This window comes from Papio anubis, chromosome 16 (assembly GCF_008728515.1).
Source record: "Papio anubis isolate 15944 chromosome 16, Panubis1.0, whole genome shotgun sequence".
Classification (NCBI taxonomy): Eukaryota; Metazoa; Chordata; class Mammalia; order Primates; family Cercopithecidae; genus Papio; species Papio anubis.
This window is the reverse complement of record NC_044991.1, coordinates 80,317,827-80,343,276: the sequence shown is the minus strand read 5'-3', so window position 1 is coordinate 80,343,276 and position 25,450 is coordinate 80,317,827. Positions and strand designations below refer to the sequence as shown.

At 41.8% G+C, this 25,450-nt stretch overlaps 1 protein-coding gene and 1 long non-coding RNA gene across 2 annotated transcripts in view; one reads left to right on the top strand and one right to left on the bottom strand.

Moving 5' to 3' along the window:
* Positions 1-25,450, bottom strand: part of TSHZ2 (teashirt zinc finger homeobox 2) — a 507,548-nt gene that overhangs the window by 316,045 nt on the left and 166,053 nt on the right. The gene's annotated exons all lie outside the window — the stretch shown is intronic.
* LOC101000870 lies at positions 7-13,079 on the top strand. The gene is made up of 5 exons (XR_004179118.1): positions 7-92; positions 190-262; positions 2,778-2,847; positions 4,148-4,308; positions 12,977-13,079. It is a non-coding gene; the product is annotated as an uncharacterized LOC101000870 (long non-coding RNA).

Genomic DNA, 25,450 nt, shown 5'->3' with positions numbered 1-25,450 from the left:
CAGAGTACCCTATATTTTAACGTCTACAAGGACAAGGAAGGCAGGATTGATGGCCCTGCAGTCATGTCCTGGGCTGACACTGGCAATGGAAGGTAACTCATGCTTAGCACTTGACGTAATTTTTTGATGACTGAAACCTGATCCCATCGACCGATTCCCCAGTGGCTGATCTCATCTCTTTACCATCAGAGAAACTGAAGTCGAGTTACCAGGAAAGATAAAAAAGAGGAAGCAAGTGGGCAACATCTCAGCATAGAAAGGAGTAAGCTTGTCTTTGATCTTTTATCCAAAGAACATTCCTAATTCTCACAAATGATGAACCGAACCCAAACCATTGCGGCAGCCAGTCCTTCCCTCCCTGCCCCATCCCCGGCCAGGCCAGATTCTTCTGAGCTGGGTGTCCATGAAGTTCTTCAGAGGAAACTACAAGTTTGTTATTTTTTTTTTCCTTCAGTTATGATTTTGAGGAGAGTCTCTTTTATTCATAAAATTGAGAAGAAAAGAATAATGCAATCCACAAAACACTCTTGGAAGGGTTTCAAAAATAAACATCATAGACAATGGCAATAAAAATGAGCCTTTAGTGAGTATTTCGAGCCAGGAACTGGAGGCAGATGACAAGGGTTGAGGTTCAGATTTGCCATACAGTCACTATGTGTCTCCAGGCAAGTCACTTTTCCTCCCTAAGCCTCAGTTTACTAATCTGAGAAGTCATAATAATTGTACCCATTCATTGGTGAAGATTAAAGGAAAGGGACCTAAGGTGGATATATAGTGCCTGAGATATAGTAATTGCTTATTAAAGTGTGATCTTTCTCTACTTTAACTCAAATAATATCACTCATTTACTTAAAACTCTGTGATATGCTTTGGCTCTGTGTCCCCACCCAAATATCATCTGGAATCATAATCTCCACTTGTCGAGGGAGGTACCTGGTGGGAGGTGATGGAATCATGGGAGCGGATTCCTTCATGCTGTTCTCATGATAGTGAGTGAGTTCTCACAACATCTGATGGGTTTATAAGTGTGTGGCAGTTCCTCTTTCGCTTGCACTGTCTTTTCCTGCTGCCTCATGAAGAAGTTACTGGTTTCTCCTTTGCCTTCTGCCGTGACTGTAAGTTTCCTGAGGCCTCCCCAGCCATGCAGAACTGTGAATCAATTAAGCCTCTTTCCTTTATAAATTACCCAGTCTCAGGTAGTATTTTATAGCAGGCTTGCTATTACAGAGAATGAAATAGAAACTCCTTACCATGAGCTACAAAGCCCTGTCTCATCAGTCTGCGTGCTCCCCATCATGTTCACCCTCCTCCCACCCACGGGTCTTTCCTCTAACCCTGTGGCACACCACGTCTGCTCTCACCTCAGGGTCTTTGCACTGCCTAGAACACTTAGGGCCTTCTCACTGCCTAGAGCACTCATTCCTCAGACATTCATTTGGCTGGGTTTTTCCTCAATAATGAGCTCTCAAGTCAAATACCACTTCATCAGATAGCCTTCCATTACCTCCTTTTTTGTTTTGCTGAAAATAACCAGAGTTGCTTTCTGTCATTTACAAAGGAGTCTAATGGAACCAAGTAGCAATGTTCTTGAAAAAACAAAACAAAACAAAAAACCAAAGATTTTGCTGTTTCTTTCCCCTCTGTATTTGCTAACTTTATCATGACTTTATTCTTAAAGCCTATCGTTGGCCTGCTTTTATTAATATATTAGTAGAAATTTTCACCTGGCCTATTAGCACCTTATGAAGAAATAGATTAAGAATAGGGAATGAATAGATGAAGAGGTAAATTTAAAGAAGATGGGCCTATGGTGAGTAAAAGAAAAGTGTTTCCAGAGGTGTAGTTTGCCACATGGTTCATGTAGAAAGAGTAAACTGCTGAAATGTCTTTTCTTTTTTTTTTTTTTTTTTTTTTGAGACAGAGTCTTACCCTGTCACCCAGGCTGCAGTGCAGTGGCACAATCTCAGCTCACCGCAACCTTCACCTCCCGAGTTCAAGAGATTCTCGTGCCTCAGCCTCCTGAGTAGCTGGGATTATAGGTGCCCACCACCATGCCCAGCTAGTTTTTGTATTTTTAGCAGAGACAGAGTTTTGTCATGTTGGTCAGGCTGCTCTCAAACTCCTGGCCTCAAGTGATTTGCCCACCTCAGCCTCCCAAAGTGCTGGGATCACAGGCATGAATCACTGCCCCCGGCCCTAAAAATATCTGTCTTAATACTGCCCTCGTGCATGCTTTACTTGGCTCCAGCAATACTATAAATACCTGAACTGAACAACAGAGATGATTATGGAACACAGAGAAGAGGTACTTTGCACGACCAGGGATTAGACTCAGCATAGCCATAAGAGATTTGATGTGGACTCCTGAACCCAGGAAGATGAAAGATCATCCCATAAAAAGCTACCACTCCCTTTAGCCCTTTCAATGTTTTCCATTTTCTTAGGATGGAGAATAACTCTTTAACATGAGATTCTTAGCCCAGTATGGTCAGGGATACCTGCCTCCCCAATCTCCTCTCTCCCATCTGCCCATCCTGCATTCTGTTCTTCAGACATCCAGGCATCTTGCTTTGAATTTCCTAGGGCCTACTATGCGCCCTCCTACCACTGGGCCTTTTCATATGTGCACCCTCCCTTCTGGGATGATGGACTTCCCTCTCCACTTCCTCATCATTCAGCTCCTACCTCAAACACAATGTCCTCGGGAAAGCCTCCTCCAACTTCCCTGACTAGTCAAATTTTATAATTATTTGACTAACAACTGTCTCTATCACCAGAGGGAGAGCAATGTTCAGGCAAGAAAAATGTCAGCTTTGCTCAGCATGGCACATGCTGTTGCTATTACAGGTACTGGTTTAGTATGGTATAGACATTAAATAAGTTTTGTGAAATGAATAAAAAAAGAATGAATAAATTTACTGTCAGAATCAACCGAAAGAATAAAGTCATAAGAGCAAATTCCTATTTTGAACAATAGAAAACTTACTGACTTTGGTCACTTAAGTGTTTTCTTTCTTTTCTTAACTCCTGTTTTTTAAACCATTCATTCAAAAAACATTTATTTCTCTTTAACTGACATTTTGTTGCAGTCATGGGAAGAATAGATGTTATGTCTGTCACATGAACTATAACTTATTCTCTTTGATGTACTTCATTTTTTTTTCTATCTAGAACATGGGTTGGCAAACTTTTTTCTATAAAGGGCCTGATAATAAATATTTCAGGCTTTGAGGGTCACATAGTCTCTGTAGCACCTACTCAATTCTGCCATTATAGTACAGAAGCTGCCACAGACAATACGTCAACAAATAAGAGTGGCTGTGTGCCAATAAAACTTTATTTCCAAAAACAGGTGTTGGGCTGGACTTGGCCCATGAGCTGTACTTTGCTGATTCCACTATAGAGGATGAGGAAAAGACAAAAATACAGGCTCAGCCTGACATTTAACTCTGGAAACTTGGGTGGTACATTCCCTGGCTTGCTTTATGTACTTTGGCACATCAATTAATCTCTCTGGGACTCAGTTTACTTATGATTAAAATGAGATAATGGTCATAACAAAGCATGGTTGTGAGGGTAAGAGGCTGTCAAATACATGAGCTGGAATTCAACAACCTTGTTTTGTACCTATCGTATTTGTTTTCATGTTTACTTTCTATGTATCATTAGTTCTGCTAATTTTTCCTGTATGGTTATGAAATAAAATTTGTTTTAAAAATAAATGTAATGAAGGAAAAAAGGGAGAGTCAACGTAAAGAATGTTTTGAGGTTTAAAGAAAGGTCGCTGTGGCTTTTGTGTGCACAGTGGGCAGGTGACACAAAGACCAGCCAGGGAGGCCATGGGAGAAAATACCACAGGAAGCCCAGGAGTGCAGCCATGGTGGCCTGGAACAGGTGGTGGTGATGAAGAAGGGATGTAACTTGTCCTTTCCATGGTTGGGGAGGGGATGGTCCTTGAAGGCCAGGACATTATCACAGCTGGAGGGCTCCAGGGCCCGACAGTCTGATAGGCAATGAGTCAGATTCTTGGAAATGGATGTTGATAGAGTAAAAACAGGAGTCACTTTCTGGGGACATTGAGATCATCTCATTTAAAAGACATGCCACTAACAATGTCCTTCTTCGTGTCTTGTTCTCCCACTGATAGACTCAAACTTCAAAAATTAACCCACAATCCAACCATTTCTCACAACCTCCACCACTATCAGCCCCAGCCACCACCGACTGTCACAGCCCTGTCCTGCCTGCCTGCTACCAGCTCACCCCCGCCACAGTCCATCCACTGGTGCACAGTCAACTTGCTCATAGGTAAGTCAGATGATGCTTCTCTCCTGCCCCAAACCTTCTAGCCTCATCCATTACTCTTCCAGTGAAATCCAAAGTCCTTATGAAGTCCCATAGGCTCTGCACAATCTGCCCCCTGGTGGTCTCATCCACTTTTGCCTTCCTTATTGGGCTCCAGACATCCGCATCTCCTTACTGTTTCCAAAGCCCATGGTGACTTCCAGGTCTTGGTTGTTTTCTTCCACCTGGGACACTGTCCCCTTCATGGCCACACAGCTTCCTTCCTCACTTCATCCGGATCTTGTTCAAACATTGCCTCCCCAAATGAGATCTTCCTTGACCAATCCATCCAAGGCAGCAGCAATTCACAATCCCCCAATCAAATTTCTCAGTTTCTCTCTGTGTGACAGAGTTCACTACCTGGAATTCATTGGTTTGTGGCTGTGACTGCCCACCGCTCTTTCCCTTTAGAGTATAAGCTTCTTGAGGGCAGGAAACTTTACTATTCTTTATTGAGACCCCCAAATGCCCAGGAAACAGAAAGTAGGTATTTAAAATACGTGAGTTGAATAAATAAATGCATGAAGAGCACTCAAGGAACAATCTATTCATCTCTCCCTCTCTCTAAAAGCAGAAGTAAATCAGTTTCATTATCAAATAGAATAAATATGTTGAGATGTATTATTATACATAACACTAGTTTCACTTGGTATAAACCAATCAACATTTATCTAGTGCTTCCTATAGCACAGGAGACATTTTCATGATGAGAATACTTTCTTTAAAATTACCAATTCAGGGTGTGGCATGGTAGTGTGCATCTGTAGTCTCAGTTACTCAGAAGGCTAAGGCATGAGGACTGCTTGAGCCCAGGAGTTTCAGACTGCAGTGAGCTATGATCATGCCACTGCACTCCAGTCTGGACAAGAGAGCAAGACCCTATCTCTTAAAACAAAAACAAAACAAAACAAAACAAAAAAAAACCAACTCAATGTTGGAGGATAGAACAGGTTTATTCAACAGAACATTAGTGAAATGAATGTATAGAGAGTTCCAGAAAACTGCCAAAGGAAGTAATTCTGTTCAAACCCACTGGAGACATTGATAAAAGGTAGAATCCTTAAACACAATCGGAGTGTTTTATGCCCATAAACATCTAAGCTCTAAAAAAAATTATTCCTAGAATTACTAAATTTTAAGCATAATTGAGAAATTAGTTTCTTTTCTCATAGAGGGTAAGATTCTAGCTGTACTGAAAATTGAGCAGAGGTAGATGTTGGGAGGACTTTCAAAGGACAGACATGAAAGCAGGCCTTGCAGTTTTCACACATGCAGTAATAAAGCTTGCATGTGATGCCAGGAGTCACAGGTAATTAGATGGCATAAGCAGCTGAAAGGTCTAATGTTCTTCTGCTTAATAAAGCTCTGCACCTTCTTGCTTAACTTCTCTAAGGCAGATAGAAGTCGGAAGATGGTATCTGTCCCTGGAGGTAGAGATGACACTCAGGTCATTTCAACAGCTCTTATTTCCCCCTACCTACAGAAATGTTATCTTAAAATCTTTGGCCACCTTTAGAATATAACCTATTGGGGAAATGAAGTAGGCCAGAAAAAAAATTAAGAAAAAAAGTATTAATTCAGCACAGTGTGGAAATCACTGCATTTGGTCTTTCATCCTGAAATGTAGGACAAACCTGAGCAATTCTTTTCTTTCCGGGCTACACAAGCCTCAGTCATCTCTGAATCATGTGAGTTTGCCCTTCACGATGAGATCTGGGTTTTAGTCTTGACATTTGCTGACTGGGTAACCTTGGGAAAATCACTGAACTTTGAGCTTCTTCTTCAGTTAAAGGGTGATAAGCTTTGCTCTCCTTGTTTCACAAGGTTATTATGAGGTTTAAATGAGATGGTGCATACAAAAGTGCTCTTCTTCTGGAATGTGTGACTGCAAACCCCAGTGCCCATGTGACCCAGGCCAATAAGATAACCAAAGAAGGCCCACTGAGTTGTCATCTTTCCAGGCAGACACCATCATTTTGTGTATGTAAGGGTAGGAAGATTCTTTTCTTCCACAGAGACATACGTTTTCTTCAGTTTTGCTTAAAATTCACTGACCATCTTCAACTACCTTTTGTTGGCCCATCGTTGACAGAGATATGGGTAAAAAGAAAAATTACCATGAGGAAATTTACAGTACAAGAATAATAAAAATGGTAAAGGATACATGGGTCTGGCTAATCAGAGACAATAGAGAACGGTGCGGACTGTGGCAAGCTGGAGAACTTGCACACTCTCGGCTGCAGCCCCTTGTTCCCAGGAGAAAATGAGACTCATGGGGTTAGGTTTCTAGCTTCTGGAAAGAAACAGGCATTTAGAGCCATATGTAAAACCTCCTCATATTTAATTAGTCAATAAGTAATTAAAGTTTTAAAAAATATTAGAGAAATATCCAGGGGTGGTACTGTCTTGTAGGCTACAAGTTTGTGACCCAGACAGCCAGTGATGGAATGTTTTCTCATTAACTTAAAACAGGATCATGTCTTAATTGTCTTTTGAGGCCACTGTAGAGTCTATCCCAACATTTAGATCGACCAGATAACCCATCTCCTGAAATGAAATGTGCAAAATTCCCTGGTAAGTGGGGTTTTAAAGCCTTTTGTAATTTTTCCTGGGCGCATGTCCTAAGAAGTGAAGTCATTTTCAGAGTGGGGTCTTCCCAAGGTGGGAAGATATTGTGCATGGAGTTTGCCCTCAATCTTCAGTGATCTGTCCCAGGTATCTTCTGCTTACCCTGAACATTAATTCTGCACCCTCCTCCCCAGACCTGTGACCTGGGAGACTGTCCCTGATATTTCCCCTCAATGAGATCCTCTGTCCTCTGGCTACCCCTGGAGTTTGTCCAAAGGGGATGGGCAGGTGGAAGGAGGAGAGGCGGGAATATATATTCCACTGGCTCCTTTTGACCAGGTTGCCATGAGTCCTATGTTCCTCTACCAAAGCCTCCTTTCTGACACCAGTCTCAGGTCACTAAAATATCCCTTCTTGGTTTTTTAAAACCACTCCTACTTTTTGATTGTCTTTTTATTAAACTCTTCCCCTGTTACCTAGTGGGGTAGGTCAGGTGTTCCCTGCCTGGTAAACCAACTGATATAATAATACTTCACAGGGAGGGTCCAATTCCAGATCAGAATCACAGGTGAGCTCCCCAAGCAGTCCTCGTGGAAGCACTCAGTAAATATTTGCCAGAAAAAGAGATTAACCTTTATGTAGTTCCTGACAAAACTAAAAAAAAAAAAATCAATACGTGTTCAAACACCTGTCTTAGAAGAAACAAAAGTCTCACACGTGTTAACTAATTTTTTTTGCAACTTACATCGAGGTGACAGGCATTCTTTATACAGAAGGTAATATTTAGATGTCATAATTTCTAGTGGGGCAGAAGAACTAATTAAATGAATGTCAATAATGGTAATGATGATGGCATAAGCAAAGGATAGTTTTTGGTTGCATATTATTCATGAGATACTATGCTGTGTGCTTCATAGAGGTTGTCTCAGTCACTGCTCACAAAATTTGGAGGGAACTACACTCCTATAATCACTTTGCAGATGAGAACATTGAGGTTTTACAGATATTCACTGACTCAGAGTCATACAGGAAGTGTGTGACTCAAGCCCAGCTCTCATACTTACCTCTAGATTTCAGGGCATTCAGATTTCAAAGACAGGAGTAGTCAATGAGGGCTGGAGTATTCCAGAAAGAAAAGTATTGATGAACTTCATCATATATTTCAGCAACTGTTTTTTTTTTTTTGAGACGGAGTCTCGCTCTGTCCCCTAGGCTGCAGTGCAGTGGCCGGATCTCAGCACACTGCAAGCTCCGCCTCCCGGGTTTACGCCATTCTCCTGCCTCAGCCTCCCGAGTAGCTGGGACTACAGGCACCCGCCACCTCTCCCGGCTAGTTTTTTGTATTTTTTAGTAGAGACGGGGTTTCACCGGGTTAGCCAGGATGGTCTTGATCTCCTGACCTAGTGATCCATCCGTCTCGGCCTCCCAAGTGCTGGGATTACAGGCTTGAGCCACCGCGCCCGGCCAGCAACTGGTTTTTGAATCAAAAATCTCTGGGCCACACTGTTTGGATCCTTCGACTGGGCAAGAGAGGGCACCAGCAGTGGTTGTACATGGAAAGTCACAGTTCCTGCTATGCCAGGAAGTTGAAGAGAAGCTAGGAGACCTAATTTTATTATTTGTTATTTTTATGTTACTGCTGAAACAAATTTTGTTCATGGGAAAAGACATTTATTTCTACTGAATCATACATAGGAGCAATATTAAAAAGCATTTACTTCTTAAAAAAATTTTTTTGGTCACTTAGATTTCCCTTTCCTAACAAAACTAAAGTTTTTGGGGAGTTGCTACTTTCTCCCCATTAGATATAGCTTGATGAAGCTCTTTTTCAAGTCCACTGTTCTAGTCCCCTAACTAGTATGACTGATCATTGGTAAATTGGCCTTGTTTGTATACATACATTTTGTCATGTGACTGCGAAGCTCCATCCATTAAAAGATAGCATTTATTTTTCCATTGCTTAAGTTGGGCTGGCCTTTTGACTTACTTTGTCCAGCAGAAGGTAATAGAAGTAAGCATAGTACAGTTCTGAGACTAGCTCACAAGGACTAACAGGCTTTTGCTCTTAAAACTCTGCTACCACCATGGGAACAATTCATTTAGTCCAGGGATGGGACCTCAACAGACTGGTCTGCAGTTTCTACTTTCTAGACTCAGGTTCGGTTCTGGCATTGACCCATTTCTAGAATTAGTCCTCCACCTTTCACATTCATTCTGTGAGTTACTGGTAACCCACCAAGGAATTTCCTTTTTGTTTAAGTTACCAAGTCAGTTGATATTGCTTGCAGCCCAAGAACCATAACAGCCCGATATACAAGTTGATGTGGTCATCTACAGCCGTGACCAAGCAGGAGAGGGACAGGGTGGCCCATGCAAATTTTGAAGACACACCTGGTGACAAGGACCTCTTGCCTAGCACTGTCTAGGCCACTGCCTGCTTTGGCCAGACTGCAGGAACAGTCCTGCTCTTTGAGCTCTGATAGAATCCCAGACTGGGGACATTTATGCTTGCCTCGCTGCAGAACTATAGGATGTGTCAGGGGCTCATAGAATCCCAGACAGAGGACATTTATGCTTGCCTCAATGCATAGGATGTGTCAGGGGCTATAGTCACAGCAGATATTCTTTTCTTTCTTATCAACTTCCTAATAGGTCAGCTGATTTTGGTTCCATAAGGCTGCATAGGATGTCCTGATTTGTGTTATGGGTGATTGCATTTTTGAAAAGGCATTCTGAGGCATGATGGATTCTGGTCCTGGGCACATGCTACTCCCTTTCCCTGGAATATCCCTATCAACCTCTCTCCCACATCACCCTCTACTCACTCCTCTGTCAGCTTTGGAACACTTTCTCTGAGCATCGTTTCCTGCCTGCCCAGGACTGGGGTAGGCAGTTCTTCTCGGGGTCCTCAGAGCCCCTGGAAGCATCACACCATGTTATAAATGTAATAATGTTTACTTGAATATCTCTCCCTCTCTGCTGTGAGTTCCCTGAGTTTCTGGGCTTATGCTTTTTAAATCATTTCACCTGTCTTTCCAATCAGACAAAAAATAAAACCAGAGGTGTCAGACATAATGTCATATTTCAGCAGAGTGATGTTGGTCAATCAACTCATTAATCTTTCTAGGTGTTGGAGAGCCAGATCCAATCTGGATAACTGACCTGTCTTGTTTGGCCTACATAGGGTTAATAAATGACAGTTTAATTGGCAACAGTTAAATATTGTGAGACTGCACGGCTGAATTTCTAGCTTCTCTCAAAAGATCTGATTGGCCACCCCTGGTCTGTGTTTCTGTGTGGCAACAGGCGGTAGAGCAACAGCCATTCAGCTAGAATCAGGGTCAGGATGAGGGTCAGGGTTAGAATAAGGGTCAAGCTCAGGGTCAGGATAAACGTCAGGGTTAGGGTCAAGATTAGGGTGAGGGTCAGGGTTAAAGTTAGGGTCAGGGTCAGGGGCAGAATTTGGGTTAGCTCCAGTGAGCCCTGTGTAGAAATGGTGTAAGCTCCCAAGTCACCTGGGTTCCCTGCCTCACCTCTGAGACTGCAGTGGATTGGATCTAAGCTGCTCAATGCTTTTTTACTTTCACTGTCAAGAAAGTGAAAAAAAAATGTTGCCAATCAAACTATTGTACAATGAAGAATGGAGGATGCGTTCTAACTTCAGGGATGTTGTAATGTGAAAAATGCATATCTTAGGATTTTAGTGCACGGTACCTGCATGGCTCTAGCAGAAATCAGAGTTTGTCAACCTTGGACCAGATGATGCTTCCCATTTTACAGCAACCTTGCCCTCGAGTTCAGTTCTAAACAGAAGAGAATCTTTGTATTTAGTTCCAATCCTCTTATTTTGCTTAGTATTTTATGAAAGCATTAATTATAATGAAATATATTCATTCACACATATTATTTTGTATGCATCTTGATATATATTGTGCTTCATCTCACGTCATGCTAAAGAATAATCACCAATGATATTCATATGTATCAATTATGATCAATATAAAATGTAAAAATAACTTGAAGGCTGTCGTTATTAGAAAGGCCGTGAGGTGACAGTAACATTTACCCTGGTCCACAATCCCCTATCTTTGATTCAAAAAATCCTAAAAGCTCTGAATACCAAAAGGTTTTTTAAACTTATTTTTTGTAATTCATTTAGCAGAAAAATCTATTGAACTTTTTAAAGCTTAAAAAAATTTCATTTAGTAATCCTAATGTTTCATTGCAGAAATATTTATATTTTTACATACAAGATGCTATTCCTCACCTTCCTTCCTGAAGGTATTATCTGCTACATGGTATATGTACCATATTCTCTTTCTAAGATCTGGAAAACTCTGAACTTCAAAACACAACCAAAACCAAAGAGTTTTGGTTGAGGAATTTGTAGATTTGTGTAAATATAGACACTAGCCCTCCCAGCTATGAAAGACTAGTCCAGAGTCAAATTAAGTTTTCTCTAAGCTTTTGTTACACCCATTAGCTGAGGCTTGATAATATGCACTATTTCTTTACTTAATCCATTCTTAATCTATCTCAGTGAATAGGCACCAGTATAATAGGACATTGTCCCTGAATAGGGATGGGCTTGTTATGTGCCCAGCTCCCAATTCTCTCTCTTATGACTCTATCCACAGAGGGAGAAAAATAGTGATAGAAAAAACATACTCCATGCACCTTCTGTTTTAACAGGAATGTGCTGTCAAGAGAGCGTGATATGATAAGGCCTTAAATACATTGATGCTCTAACAATGTGTTGAGAATGGGAAAGGTAACATTTAATAAGCATGTTAGGGTAATTAGTTAAGTCACTTGTCAATTAACTAGATTACCTAATAGCTAATTTGTCTCTCCGAGCAGCAGGCTTTGTGAAAAAGCAGTCAAGGAAAACTTATTTTGAAAGGATGTTCTTCCCACTTAAGTACACCTAAGTCAGCCCAATTTCAGTGTTTCTGTTGGCCTCAGAGCGCCACTGGTGAGGATCTTAGTTTTCTTATTTGCTTTTAAGTGAAGTCCCTTTCTTTTCTTCTCTTTTTAAAATCTTCTCCTTCCTTTCTTCTCTCCTTCTCTTTTTTTCCTCCTTCCCTCCCTCCCTCCCTTCCTCCCCTCCTTCCTTCCTTTTTCCTTCCTTTTTTCTTTTTCTTTCTTTCCTTCTTTCATTTTTTTTTTAAATTTTTATTTTATTTTATTTTTTGCTGTAGCTGATTTTACCTTAGATTAGAAGCCACCAACACTCCCTGTGAAGGACCAGCTAGTAAATATTTTAGGCTTTGCAAGACAAGAGACAAAATTGAGGATATGTGCAGGTACTTATATAACAAAAGAAAAAACAGAGTTTTACAAAATTTTTCAACCATTTATGTGAAAATTCTTCCTAGTTCGCTGGCTGTATAAGAACAGGTTACAGGTGGGATTTGACTCACTGGCTGTAGTTTGCCCATCCCAGGTTTAGATCATCATTAATTACTAATTTCCTAAATCAGCATGGTTAGATTTGCAATCTGGAGGTTATCAACATCATCTGGCCTCCTCACTATGTTCATCATTCACCCTCCCAATAAGAGGCTAAAAGCATAGACTCCAGACCCCAACTATCCAGATTTGAGTCCCAGCTTTGCCAAGAAGTGTGCAACCTTGGATAAGTTACTTAACCTCTCTGTGCTTCAAAGATACCATCCCCCAAATAGAAATACCGATCTCACAGGATTTCTATGAAGATTACAGTGAGGTCTATAAGTAAAACATCTACTGCAGCGTCCGGCACATAGTCAGAACTATGAAAGTGTTAACTTCTTCTTACTTGAATGGCACAGGGAGTAGAAAAAGGCACACTTCCCCTTTGCAATGAAACGATAAGCAGCCTCTATTCCCTGATCCCTGGAGATCCATTTGGTGGCGGACTTCATGCCAAGAGGAGAGAAGCTGTAAGGAGATATTCCTGGGCATTTTCCGAGTGTGCTTATGCAAACAGGATGCTGGAAGTGTCTCTTTGGAGAAGCAGCCTGCCAGCAGGTCTCAGTTTTGCCTCGTGATTTATTGGGACCCTCTGCTTTTGTTCAAATAGGTTTTCCTGCCTCAGCTCTTCCATGATTGGACTGCAAGTCATGCCCTGTACAGTACCAAGCCTGTCTCCGCGCCCTACATAATATGTGATGAGAAGAAGTGCTATTAAAGAGGTTTCCTGTTACGGTCTCCTCATTGGCACCATGAGCTGAGCGGAAATCTCTAAAGGACTTATTTAGCATGCACACACTAGAACTGAACTAAAGCAGATCCTTGCATTGGCAGCTCAAGAACTTTAAATGCCCCTGGCAGAAACTCCTCCTCTCTTTCCTCCCCCTCTTTCTTTTGCTCCCTTTTGATGTTCTCTCTTTCTTTTAGCCTATCGTTGACAGTAAGTGCAATCACATTACACACAGCTTTCTTTGGAAAGCCCCCTTTTTAATGATCTGGCAGACACTGAGGCTTTCCAGAAAAAAAATTTCAATCCCTCTTCCCACAGCTTCCGCAAGCCCCAGTGATAAATGACACCTGTCATTCTGTCACAGACAAGCAGCACAGACCGGGATGTCAGTGATGTATGGCTCACCAGAACAGGAAATCAACTTCAAAAAAAAAAAAAGAAAAAAACCCTAAAAGAGCTGACCAGTACATTGTCAGGATCCTGCTCCCAAGGCCTCGCCTAACAGATAGACTGGAAGAGAGACAGAAAAACTTTTAGCTTGGGGGAAAAATGTACAAGATCAAAACAGAGAAATATGTATCTATGGAGAAACTGGTTATCAAATAAGCCGCAGATTGCTTTGCATTGTTTATTTCTTTGCAGTGCTCTGGATATTAGCCAAATTCTCACCTCCTCCTGTGATTTATGGAGGAAAAGGTTGATTCCTGCTCTGTGAGAATTCTATTTTCTTTCTGGAGCCTCAGAAAAAAAGTGAGTCAACCCGAGCTTTGTTTGTTAAGCCTAAATTACCCCCGTTTTACACTAAGTCCAATGAAAAGCAATAAAATTTCCAATATCCCCCAAGGGATTCCCTCCATCCAAAGATTGTCCCCTGAAGATTAATAACCTGCCTTTATGTTGATGGCAATCTCAGCAAAGATTGGGAGATGGCTTCATTTTCTTTATCTTTATTTTTTTTTCTCTTTTGTATCAACCCCCACCCCATGATTCATACACACTGAATGCAAAACTTTTTTTTTTCTTTCAATCAAAACCACTGCACTTAGATTCACTTGGGGTCCTGATTTAATAGGCAAACTCAGCCATATTCTCAAATTGAATATGAGCGTCTACAGGGCGTCAGGCCTGTACTCTATCCAAAACAAGAAATTAGGAAACAGTGAAATCCTTCCTATGCAGGATTTCTCATCCTCAGCACTGTTGAGGTTGGAAGCTGGATCACTCTGTGCAGTGGGCGGTGTCCTGTGCACTGTGGGAAGCTTAGCAGCAACTCTCGCCTCTACCCGCTAGATGCTAACAGCTTCCCCACCCCAGTTGTTTCAATAAAAAGTGTCCCAAACAATACAGAACGTGCCCTGAGAAATGAAGTTGCCCCAATTGAGAACCACTGTTCAGTACATTTGAGATCAAATCCCCAAAGAGAAATAACATTCATGGGATCAATTGAAGTTGGTAGGTAATTAAACACTAAATGGTATGATATAGAAAACATTGGCTGCAGGAATTTAGGGACTTTCCGAGCGACACATTTGTATTTATCAGGTTTGTACAAATGCCTCTATTTTAAGCTGTGTAACAACAATAAAAATCTTGTTATAAGACATAGACCCACCGGCCGGGCACAGTGGCTCATGCCTGTAATCCCAGCACTTTAGGAGGCCGAGGCGGGCAGATCACAAGGTCAGGAATTTGAGACCAGCCTGACCAACATGGTGAAACCCCGTCTCTACTAAAAATATAAAAATTAGCTGGGCGTGGTGGTGCGTGCCTGTAATCCCAACTACTCAGGAGGCTGAGGCAGGAGTATCACTGGAACCCAGGAGGTGGAGGTTGCAGTGAGCAGAGATGGTGCCACTGCACTCCAGCCTGGGCAACAGAATGAGACTCCGTCTCAGAAAAACAAACAAACAAACAAACAAACAAAAAGACATAGACCCACCATTTATTTTGTGCATGTCTTATGCATAGATGTGATGGAACTGAATATTGGTGTAAAACAAAAAAAAAGAAATCTTAGTCTCACACAAATCACGTTGATACCATAAGGAGATGGCAACCAACAATCAAAAATCTCTTTTCTAATGATATTATGAAATGACATTATTAAAGCTTTGAAAAATATTGAATTACTATTCATTAAACAATATTATTAAACCTTTGCGAACATTTAAGTTTCTAGACTGGATTGAGGAAGGTAGGACTACAAGAAAACTTTTGTGTCTATGCCTTCTTTGTAGATGATAGCACAAAACTGTTAACATACAAATCTTCAAAATGGAGTTTATACAGAGATATTAAAGACATTCTTTGACCTACCCCCCAAAAAAGTGGGATGAAAAGAAAACTGAGCCCAGTTTCCAGACACCATGTATAATACCTAAGGTTGTCACCCATCAATTGTCACTAAAAGAGATCAAAATTAATTTAGAAGAGACAGATAGATTCATCCACATATAAAGCCAATAAAGAGAATCACATGAGAAAACAAAACAAAAAATATGTAATAAGCTGAGCTGAGATCACAAAGAATAAAAAACGAAAAGCATATAATTAATACATTGGGCACAAAATCAACCTGAGCATCAAAATGGAAGAAGAAAAGACAACAATGAATTAAGAGGAATTACAGGCCACTGAAATGTAGCTACTCCCACCAATTGAAAAAATAACCTCAAATGCTTTATAAATACTAACTGGTTAATCTTCAGAATTATAAGGTCAATAATTCAGGTGGTTGTTGCAGTTATTAATATGGGTACTGAAACTACTTTCATAAAGATCTTAAAATCAGAGCACCTATCATTCACGCCCCCGGCCCGCCCCGCTCCTCTACCTCCCTGCAAATCAACTGGTGGAATTTGTTCCTCGTTGTATTGGTTTCTATCTTGGTCAACTTAAGACAGACTATTCTTTGTTCACACAACACTGACTTGCCTACCAATGGGGAGCCTAATAAAATTTTATGCTGTTATAGGACTTTTCTGTCTCATCCTCACCTCCTGGTCTTGCATCATGTTGAGGGCAATTACACATTTATTTATTACACATCCCCAAATATAAAACCGCGAAAACTATACCAAAGACAGCAGCTTTTCAATCATCCATCAAGATATACCAGTTTCAAAAGACAATCCTGAGCCACATCCTGAAGGTCATTACTCACTCGCAAAAGCTCATTTCGAAGGCCTCCTTCATCTCTTGATATCGTTAGATAGTGTGTGTGCCAAAGTGCTGCTTGGGGATCTCAATAGCTCCATGTTATCTCTCTCTGGGCATGATTAGTGTGAGGTGCGGGCACCAATTTAGGCTCTGTCTACACAATGCCAAAACCGTCCATGGAGAAATGAAACCGTCCATCACACCGCTGGTGGTATTAGCTACACGATGCCAAATTGTGTTGACTCATCCACCCCCTGCGCCACAACTGCATTCGCTGATGATTTGAGTTCACTTTGAGTATCTAACAATGAATCTGCTTAATATACTAGATATGAAATGTACCACGAAGATGACATGGTCCTTACTAAATCAAACTCTAAAATTTATCTGTGTTCCACAAGCCCTGCACCCCTCAGCACAGGCTATTCTCCCTCCCACCATGCTCTTGCCTAGCCCAATATATTTGAGTGCCTGGATCCACCCTTTCCTGAAGCTTCAAGGTTTTCTCCTAGACGTTTTAGTATTGTGAGCCAACCTGCTTTTCCCCAACTTTTAAGTTTTTTCCCAAATTAGACAGCAGTTCAAGTGCTTTCTGTTTATTACCTCATTCAATCATTACAACTGTGCTAGGAGGCAAGGGCCACAATTATCCATGCTAGACTTTGTCTGGGCCTTGTGCATATTTCCTAGGCATGTGCCTCTCCCTCCCAAGCATTCTTCTGGGATTACCTGTGCTTCTCTGGTTGAGGGCAATTGTCTGGCTGTTCCCACACAGGGCAAACTGGAAATGCTGGAGAATAATGCCCCTAGAAGCTTCCAAGCAATGACAGATAAAGATTTGGTGAAAAACTATCCCAGCATCCTTAGCCCTCATTGGGATAACTCTGAGGTGTGTGTTCTACACTCTTTTCTAGAATTCCCCAGCACAAGGAAGCTCCTGCTGCCCACCGGGCTGTCAGGCAGGATAACTCACCCTTCATTAAGATCCTTCCCTTCCTGTCTTATAGCCCCACTCTGCTATTAGGGTTTCCCAGGATCAACAACCAAAGAAAGAACGTGTACTCAAAATTCTTGATATGAGGTGTCGTTCTTGGGGAACACAAATGAAGACAGCACATTTGTACAGATAAGGAAAGAAAAACAGGGGCCCCATTATCTCGTGCAGGAAAAGAGAGTGGGTCTGCCATTCTGACACCAATATATGGGATTTCTATCGGGCCCTGGTCCTCCTCCAACTCTCTTTCTTTAAAAGAAAGTGATGTTTCTCACCACCCACCATGTCCTGATCAGAGGAACCATGGGAGAAATTTCTTTTGGACTTATCTTGAGAGACAGGCATGGACTTTGAATCTTGGGATGAGGCCAACATTGTAACTCTTCACCTGTTTTTCTTGTGCTGTATCTTTCAGGATCCTCAGGCCCAAATTTTCACTCCAATTTTAGTTGAATACATTCTTGTGAAATTACATTTCTCCCTGCTTCATTTTATTGTTTTAACAAAATTTAATTTTGCCATTGTTTCCTCTCTCATCTTCTTTTAATAAACATTATTTTTGGTGTGAACTATTATATCTGGACTCAATTCGTTGAAGAGAAAGTTTTTAAAAATACTTAGGCTACATATATATCTGTATTGTATTTTATATATTGTTATATATATATTTAATTCTTCTTTCATACATTTTAATACATGTAATACCATTTAGTGGCATGAATCTTGAGTCAGTGTGTTTATCCATAAAACTTCATAGTATAAGAAACACGGTATAGTATTTGGAGCACAGCTCCGGAGTCAGACTGTGTGGGTTCAAATCTCAACTCCATGAATATTATGGGTTGTTAGGCAAGGTAGTTACCATCTCTGTGCCCCAGTTTTCTCAGTGGAATAATAATAATACCTAATAACATAGGGCTGTTGTAGGGATTGATGGAGTTAAAACATATGCAGTGATTAAACTGTAACTGGCAGATAGCAAACATTGTACAAGTGCCTGCTGTTATCATCACTGAAACCCTCCTTGCAAAAATTATAACTGAGAAAATTATTACAGTGAAAGAGATCTGACCGAACTGCCTCCATCTTGCTTGTCATCTCCAAGCTGTTGTTTTCATTCCCGGGCATAGGCCGAACCAACTTTGGGAGGAACTTAGTTTATAGCTTACCATTGAAATAAAGACGGTAACAGCCCTTTCCCAAAACAAATCCCCTTCCTGCCTGGGGACAAGACTGCCTTTGCAGGACTAACAAATTAGCCACAAGCTTAGAAATTATGGTTTAGGAGTCATGCAGCTGGAGGCTGCAAGATTCTAAACTTCCCAATTTGCTCCTCAGGGTAACATCACTATTGTAAAACCTAAGATCCATGCTTGAGGTATTATGCAGACCCTGCACTCAATGGATCAGCTGGCACCACCCAGATGGATAAACTGGCTCTTCTGGTCTTGTGGCCTCCACCCAGAAACTGACTTAGTGCAAGAGTACAGTTTCAACTCCATACGATTTCATTTCCAAACTTACCAATCAGCACTCCCCATTTTTCAACCTCCTACCCACCAAATTATCCTTAAAAACTCCAGTCCCTGAGTTTTCAGGAAGACTGGTTTGAATAACAATAAAACTCCGGCCTCCCATACAGCCAGCTCTGCGTGAATAAAACTATTTCTCTATTGCAACTCTCCTGTCTTGACAAATCGACTGTGTCTAGGCAGTGGGCAAGGAGAACCCATTGGGCAGTTACATTACAAGGCAACTCTAAATCAAGATTATTACAATTATTTTTTGTGAAGAATGTGTTTCTCGGGGGCATGGGGAGTTGGCCTAACAGAAAATCATGGCCAAGTTTACTTTCTGGCTGTCAGCCATAGTGTGCCCTAAACTTTTTAGTAGTTTCCACATAGGAAACTGTGAATATCAGAATTTAGTAAGTGTGGCATTTTCTGGGGCAAAGGAATGAGTCTCCTGTAGAAGGCTGCCAGGGTCTGTGAGTAAATGTTTCTTGTGCCTTCCCTCCCATAGGCCCCTTAATACATTCTAGCTTAAATGTCGATGTGTTTTCAATTCGAATAGTATTTACATATGCCTCATCTGGTAAACAGCACTCACTCACACACAAAATGGATTGAGGAGAAAAGTCCCTATACACTTGTCTTAAGTGTTGCAAAGCAGCAGGTCACGTCAGCGCCGGATTAAGCAAAGTTACTCAATGCGATCTGACACAGTTCAAGCAATGCAATGTGACAGGACACCAGCAAGTAAGCAAAAAACACGCTATTTTTGGCCCAAGTGCTCATTATCGTCTTACATGCAATGGGCTGATTTGTGATAGTATTAAGCAGGGCATTTTTTTTTTTCTTTTTTTTTTTTTTTCATCCTAATACTGTTACTGGCTTGTGGGTGGGTTTAGAGGACCTCTCAATGGCCTGGCCTCTCCAGGGTATTCTGGAATTTTAATCTTTTGAATGCACTCTACAAATGAGTAGGTCACACCCTCAGTAGTTCAGCTCAGAGGCTGCCAATGTATAACAACTTTTCAAAATGAAATGCAAGCATTAGAGGCTGCAGCTTAGAGGCTGCCAATGTATAACAACTTTTCAAAATGAAATGCAAGCATTAGACAAAGCAGGATGTTGTTCTGAACTTGATCAGCACATCTGAACACGTGTTTGAGTGCTGGCTAGCTCAGGTAACACAGCCCCACTTTTCCTCTGGAGAATGTCCTCTTGCCTCATCTTCCTTCCTGTGCTTGCATTGGAACTCATCACGTGACTCAGACCTAGCCAATCAGAACATAGCCTACCCCTGACCACAGTGATTGGCTACAGCCTGTACATGTGACCTAGGGGGGGACCAATGAGACTTAATTAGCCTTTTTCCTCCTGGGCATTTGGAAGAGAAGCAGGTGGCCTTCTGTACTCCTGGGTCTGAATCCAAAAGCCCTGTGGAGCTGCTGGGGCCAGGACAGGATCTGAGAGTGAAGCTAATACAGAGGAAGGAGGACCCTAGAAAGAGAGTGAAACAAAATTACCTTAGCCCTTGCACCTGGCGTGAAGGCAGTTTCCCCTGTACACTTCAATCACGTGAGCCAATTCACTATCTTTCTTTTCCTTTATCTCTTTCCTTAAGTCTTTTTGAGGTGAGTTTTCTGTTATGGGCAACAACGAAAACAACAACAAACAACAAAAAATCTTGACTTAGGATGGCATTGAAAAGTCCATGGCCACAAAAGATGAGTGTGGTCTTAAAACTTCCAAGCAGAGCCCCCTGCCGCTGTCCCCGACATCCACTTGCTTCCTGCCCACAGATGGAGGTGAAGCACACAGGTTTCCAGCTGGTGCCCGGTGGCTGTCGTGGGAAGGGCGACCTCAGCGTTGGGCTCCCATCAACACTTCTCCCCGGTGATGGAGGCACTGTGGCTTACTCAGCCCTTAGCGCCTATCAGCAGAACACTTTATCACGCTGACACGCTGATATGCTAAATGAATAAGTTGAAGAAGTGCAAGGCACAGCGAGGTCACCCAGAAGTTAACTGAGGGGATTGCAGGAAACAGTAGACACACTCCACCAGGCAGGGCCCCGATAGGCGCAGGAAAGGTGGCAAACAGCACCTAGGCCCTGTGCCCCTTGGCTGTACACCCCATTACAGCCCTGACAGCTGAGTTCTAAACAGTTAAATATGAAACTGTCAACAAGGCCCTGTCTTAATAACCAAACTTGAGGCCTTTTATCCGGGAAGATTTATGAAGTAATTTTAAAGAGATCCAAGCAAACATCTGTCAATAAATTGAATGCCGGCTACAGGATTTACAAGCAAGACAAGAATTTCTCATTAAGTGCACATTAACACGGTGGGGATCATAAATAGAAGGAGGCCAGGATGCGGAGCCTCTCAAGCTGTCATTAAAACACTATCTAAGAACTAATGAGGAAGTGATGGAAGGATACTAATGATGCCCTGGGCGCCCAGCCTTCGCCAGTCTGAAAAAGGCCATGAAGAATCAGACAACTCTGGAGGCTGGCTGCTGGCCTGGGGTGGCTCCTTGGAGCTCATTCTGCTGTCTGCTTAGGAGCTGCAGGTGTCCTTCAGCCACCGAGGGACATTGGTGGTACTCACGTGGCTCACTGCACCATCCCTATCAATGGAGTTCAATTCCCAGAGCCTCCTTGGTGGTCAGCTTCCGATGGTCTCAGACACTTAACAAGTATTCCCATACCGCCTACCTCATTTAAGATGCTGGGCTAAATAACGTTTCCACAGTGCAAGGAGGAACCTCCAGAAAGTTCTCTGTGGCTAAAGCATGCCTTTGAAATGCAAGACACACAAAGCTTCATTTTTGACTGATGGGCAAGAGATGGGTTTGGGAAAGACCATGGAGTACCTGTTGTCCACACCGTCCCTCAACTCACCCCTTCCCTGGACAGATTCTTCCTGGCATGCTTTGCCCCCAAAGCTCTCCCTCTGCCCAGAGTGATGCACAGATCAGAACCACCAATGGCAGAAAGTCTGGGAAGCCTGAGGAGTGGTAAGACTGGAAATGTGCAAAGGTCAGTGGGAAGCTTGTTTGGGTCATGAGATAATACAGATCTGGTTGGGGAATATAGCCATGGGGGTCAGAACCAGGAATTAAACCAAAAAGCCACTGACTCTGTGACTGAGGTTGAGGCTACGTGATTGTCCCCCTATCTTTTTTTTTTTTTTTTTTTCTGAGACGGAGTCTGGCTGTGCCACCCAGGCTGGAGTGCAGTGGGGCGATCTCGGCTCACTGCAAACTCTGCCTCCCGGGTTCACGCCATTCTCCTGCCTCAGCCTCTCGAGTAGCTGGGGCTACAGGCGCCCACCACTATGCCTGGCTAATTTTTTTTGTATTTTTAGTAGAGACAGGGTTTCACCATGTGGGCCAGGATGGTCTCGATCTCCTGACCTCGTGATCCGCCCACCTTGGCCTTCCAAAGTGTGGGATTACGCGCCCGGCTCCTCTATCTTTTAAATATATTGCTATATTCTATTAACATATTTTAGTATATCACATTATATATATTACACATATATATTTATGTACATATTTTCCCTTTTTTCTTCTTTTTGTCTTTCTCCCCACTACAGTTAACTTTTTCAGAGGGTAAAAGGTGTTTTGTCTTGTTCAACACTGTGCACTCAGAACCGAGAAGAGTACCTGGACATAGAGTACGTGCTCAGTAAATATTTGTTGAATGAATTAATGAAGGACTGTGAACACTGGGATCCAAAGAGGTTAAAAAAAATGACCAGATAAAAAGTACATGCATGAGTAAACAAAAAGAGGAAGGGATTAGAGAATCTCTGTAGCAAACGTCCTAAAATGATTAAATGCTGAGAAACATGCAAAAAAGCTTCTTAGGGCAGCTATCACTGACAGGTATGGTTTAGTGTGAATCCTAATAAACAGTCAAATGGATTCAGGACTGGACATAAAATGATAAAAGGAACCGGAAAAAGAGAACCAAGTTTTTTGCCCATAGCATTTATTATCATTAGTAGTATAAACATCATGATAAATTATTGTAAATGATAATAGCACTTTTGAGGCCTCGCCGTGTGCCAGCCACTCTGCTAAACCCTCTATCTGAAACGAAAGATTCCACTTTTGATCACTGCCACTTGAAAGCAAAATGCCGGCCAGTAACACAGAATTAGATTGATTTGTAGTGGGAGGACAGTGGGAATTCAGGGAATGAAGGAAAGTACTCCAGGCTGGCAACTGGTACCACAGCAGGGCAGAGTAAATGCAGGGCAAATACTTTTTAAAGAAAGGACTTGCTTTGAAGGGGCCTCCTTTGGAAGGTTTCCACCTCACCTTGCCCAGTCTCTTTCTGCAAGGAAAAATCGAGATAGTCTGGTGGCCAAATAAATTCATGGAATATGTATTCAGATCCCATTTATTCAGGAAATAACAAGCACTTACTATAAACTAGGCCCTGTGCTAGCAGGTGGTACTGCAATGAACAAAATAGCCTTAGTCTCTGCTCTGGTGAAACTGAGAATCTGGCGGGGAGGAGAGGCAGAGAGCACGCCGTTATATTAAGTCTTGTGAGTGTTACGTGAAGGCATCTGTGCAGCTGTGTCACCATTTGCTAAGGGTGAATGTTTCAGAGTAATTTAAAGAAGAAAAGATAGTTGTGGTTAAGTAGCTTGAGAAACACTGTCAGAACAACTTTCTCAGACCCACTTAGCAGGGAGGGTGGTGTGCTGTGATTAATTCCTTTTGTCAGATGCGTTGTGTGTGAGACCTCCCTGTCCTGTAGACACCCTTGAATCTGCCTTGATTCACTCAGCTATTCATTTCCTCATTTGTTCAGAAAATGTTTGAGCCCTTTTCTGTGCACCATGCCCGCCGCTGGCCAAGGGAAACAGAGACTTGGGCACAGCCCTGTGGGGTTCCTTAGTGTGCTGCGGATTGAAGGAAACACCTACTCCAACAGCCAGAACATCAAGTGTTGAATGTTATCAGCAGAGTGAGAGGCCTGGTGAATTCCACCTTAGGGACTTAGAGAAGGGTTATCAAAGTTTGGCACATGTAAATTGGGTTTTGAAGGATATATAGAAGTTTATCAGGTAGAAAAATACGATCTAGAATAGAAACAAGGAACAATATGTTGGCAGGGGTGGGTGGGTGGAGGAAGAGCACAAATATGAGAGGACTTAGTGTGCTGAACAAACTGCTGAGTGTTTGATGTGACTACGAGTGAGAGAAAGTCTCTGGTTGAAAAGCGTGTGTGGAGGGAGAATGGGCAGACCTTAAGGTGACTATTTGCTGTTTTGGAGGAACCAAAATGTGAAGTATTGTTAATGATGGGCTAAGGAGTTTGGATTTTCTGCCTCTGACGATGTTTTCCAAACATCAGTCATTTGTGGACCACTTTCACAATTTTTGCCCTGTCTAGCTATGGACTTGGGGATTTCTTTTTTAAGAAGCCCTCTTAAAAATATACTTTATTGTATTTACTATATTTGTTTTTAAAAGATAGCTCTAAAAATACCACAACTATTCAAATAAAATGTATTCATTTGTATATTCCTCCAAAGCATCTTATCCACTACACTTCTGGAAATATTGTTTGGAGCCCTGGGATCTGTAGTATTTTTGGAACTACATGATCAGGTCAGAGCTGTGGTTTACAAAGATGCTCCTATTGCCAATAAGAAGAATGGATTAGAGGGGCTAGATGCACAGAGACCAGCTAGAGGGCGATGATATAAATACGTCTGAAAGGTGACAAAGTCCTGGATGAAGCAGCAGCTGTGGGGTTGAAGAGAGTTAGGGACTTATTTGAGGGCCACTTCAGAGTTAGACCAAACAGGATTTAGCAGCAGATTTGATGGGGGAGAGAGGGATGGTGGCAATTGTGATGGGTTAGATGTGGCTCCTTAATGGAGGGGCAGTTCCTGACAGCCATTTACAAAGTGATTCCATTTATATCAGTCATTCAGAGACACTGGAATCTTGAGCTCTTCAATGCCTAACGCACAGTTATGTAACCTGCAGGAGCTGAATTCTTGGTGATGGAGCCAGCAAGATCCTTCCTGGGAAAAACTATTTACTTGATATACAGTGTTTAGGATGGGAAAAAAAAAAAAAAAGAAACACAAATATTTTATCCATCTGTCTGCCCGGCTGTGGATGCTACATAGCTAATAGAAGAAAAATTTGTTAGCAGTTTTTTCAGTATTTTGTAAATCTAATTCTTAGATTTTTAGCTGCAGAAGTGTTATTTTCAATGATAAAGGCAAACCAGGATAACTACAGTGGGAAATTGAAGTAGGTAACTGGTTCATTTCATGTATTTTAATTTTTCAGAACCCCAGCGCCATCCCCACACACACAGGGGAAGGCAGAGGAGGGCAGACACACCATCCTCCCTGCTTTGTGAATCATCTAGACGATATCAATCCATTAAACCACATAACCGATCATCTCTTTTCATTTTGCTTCTGTATGTAAGATTGGAATATCTTCACTTAAGAAAGAAGGGGAAAATGGATCCTAACAGTCATTTTAATCAGGTAGAAAGAAAAATGAAGGGGAAAAAAATCCAAACATCTCTTTTCCCCTTCTTCCTCAGTAGATTTTTTTTTCCTGTAATGGTGTAATGTGATGCCTTTCTTTGGGTAAAGCAATTTGCATCACTTAGAGGAATGAAAGGAAACTGTAATATCAAGT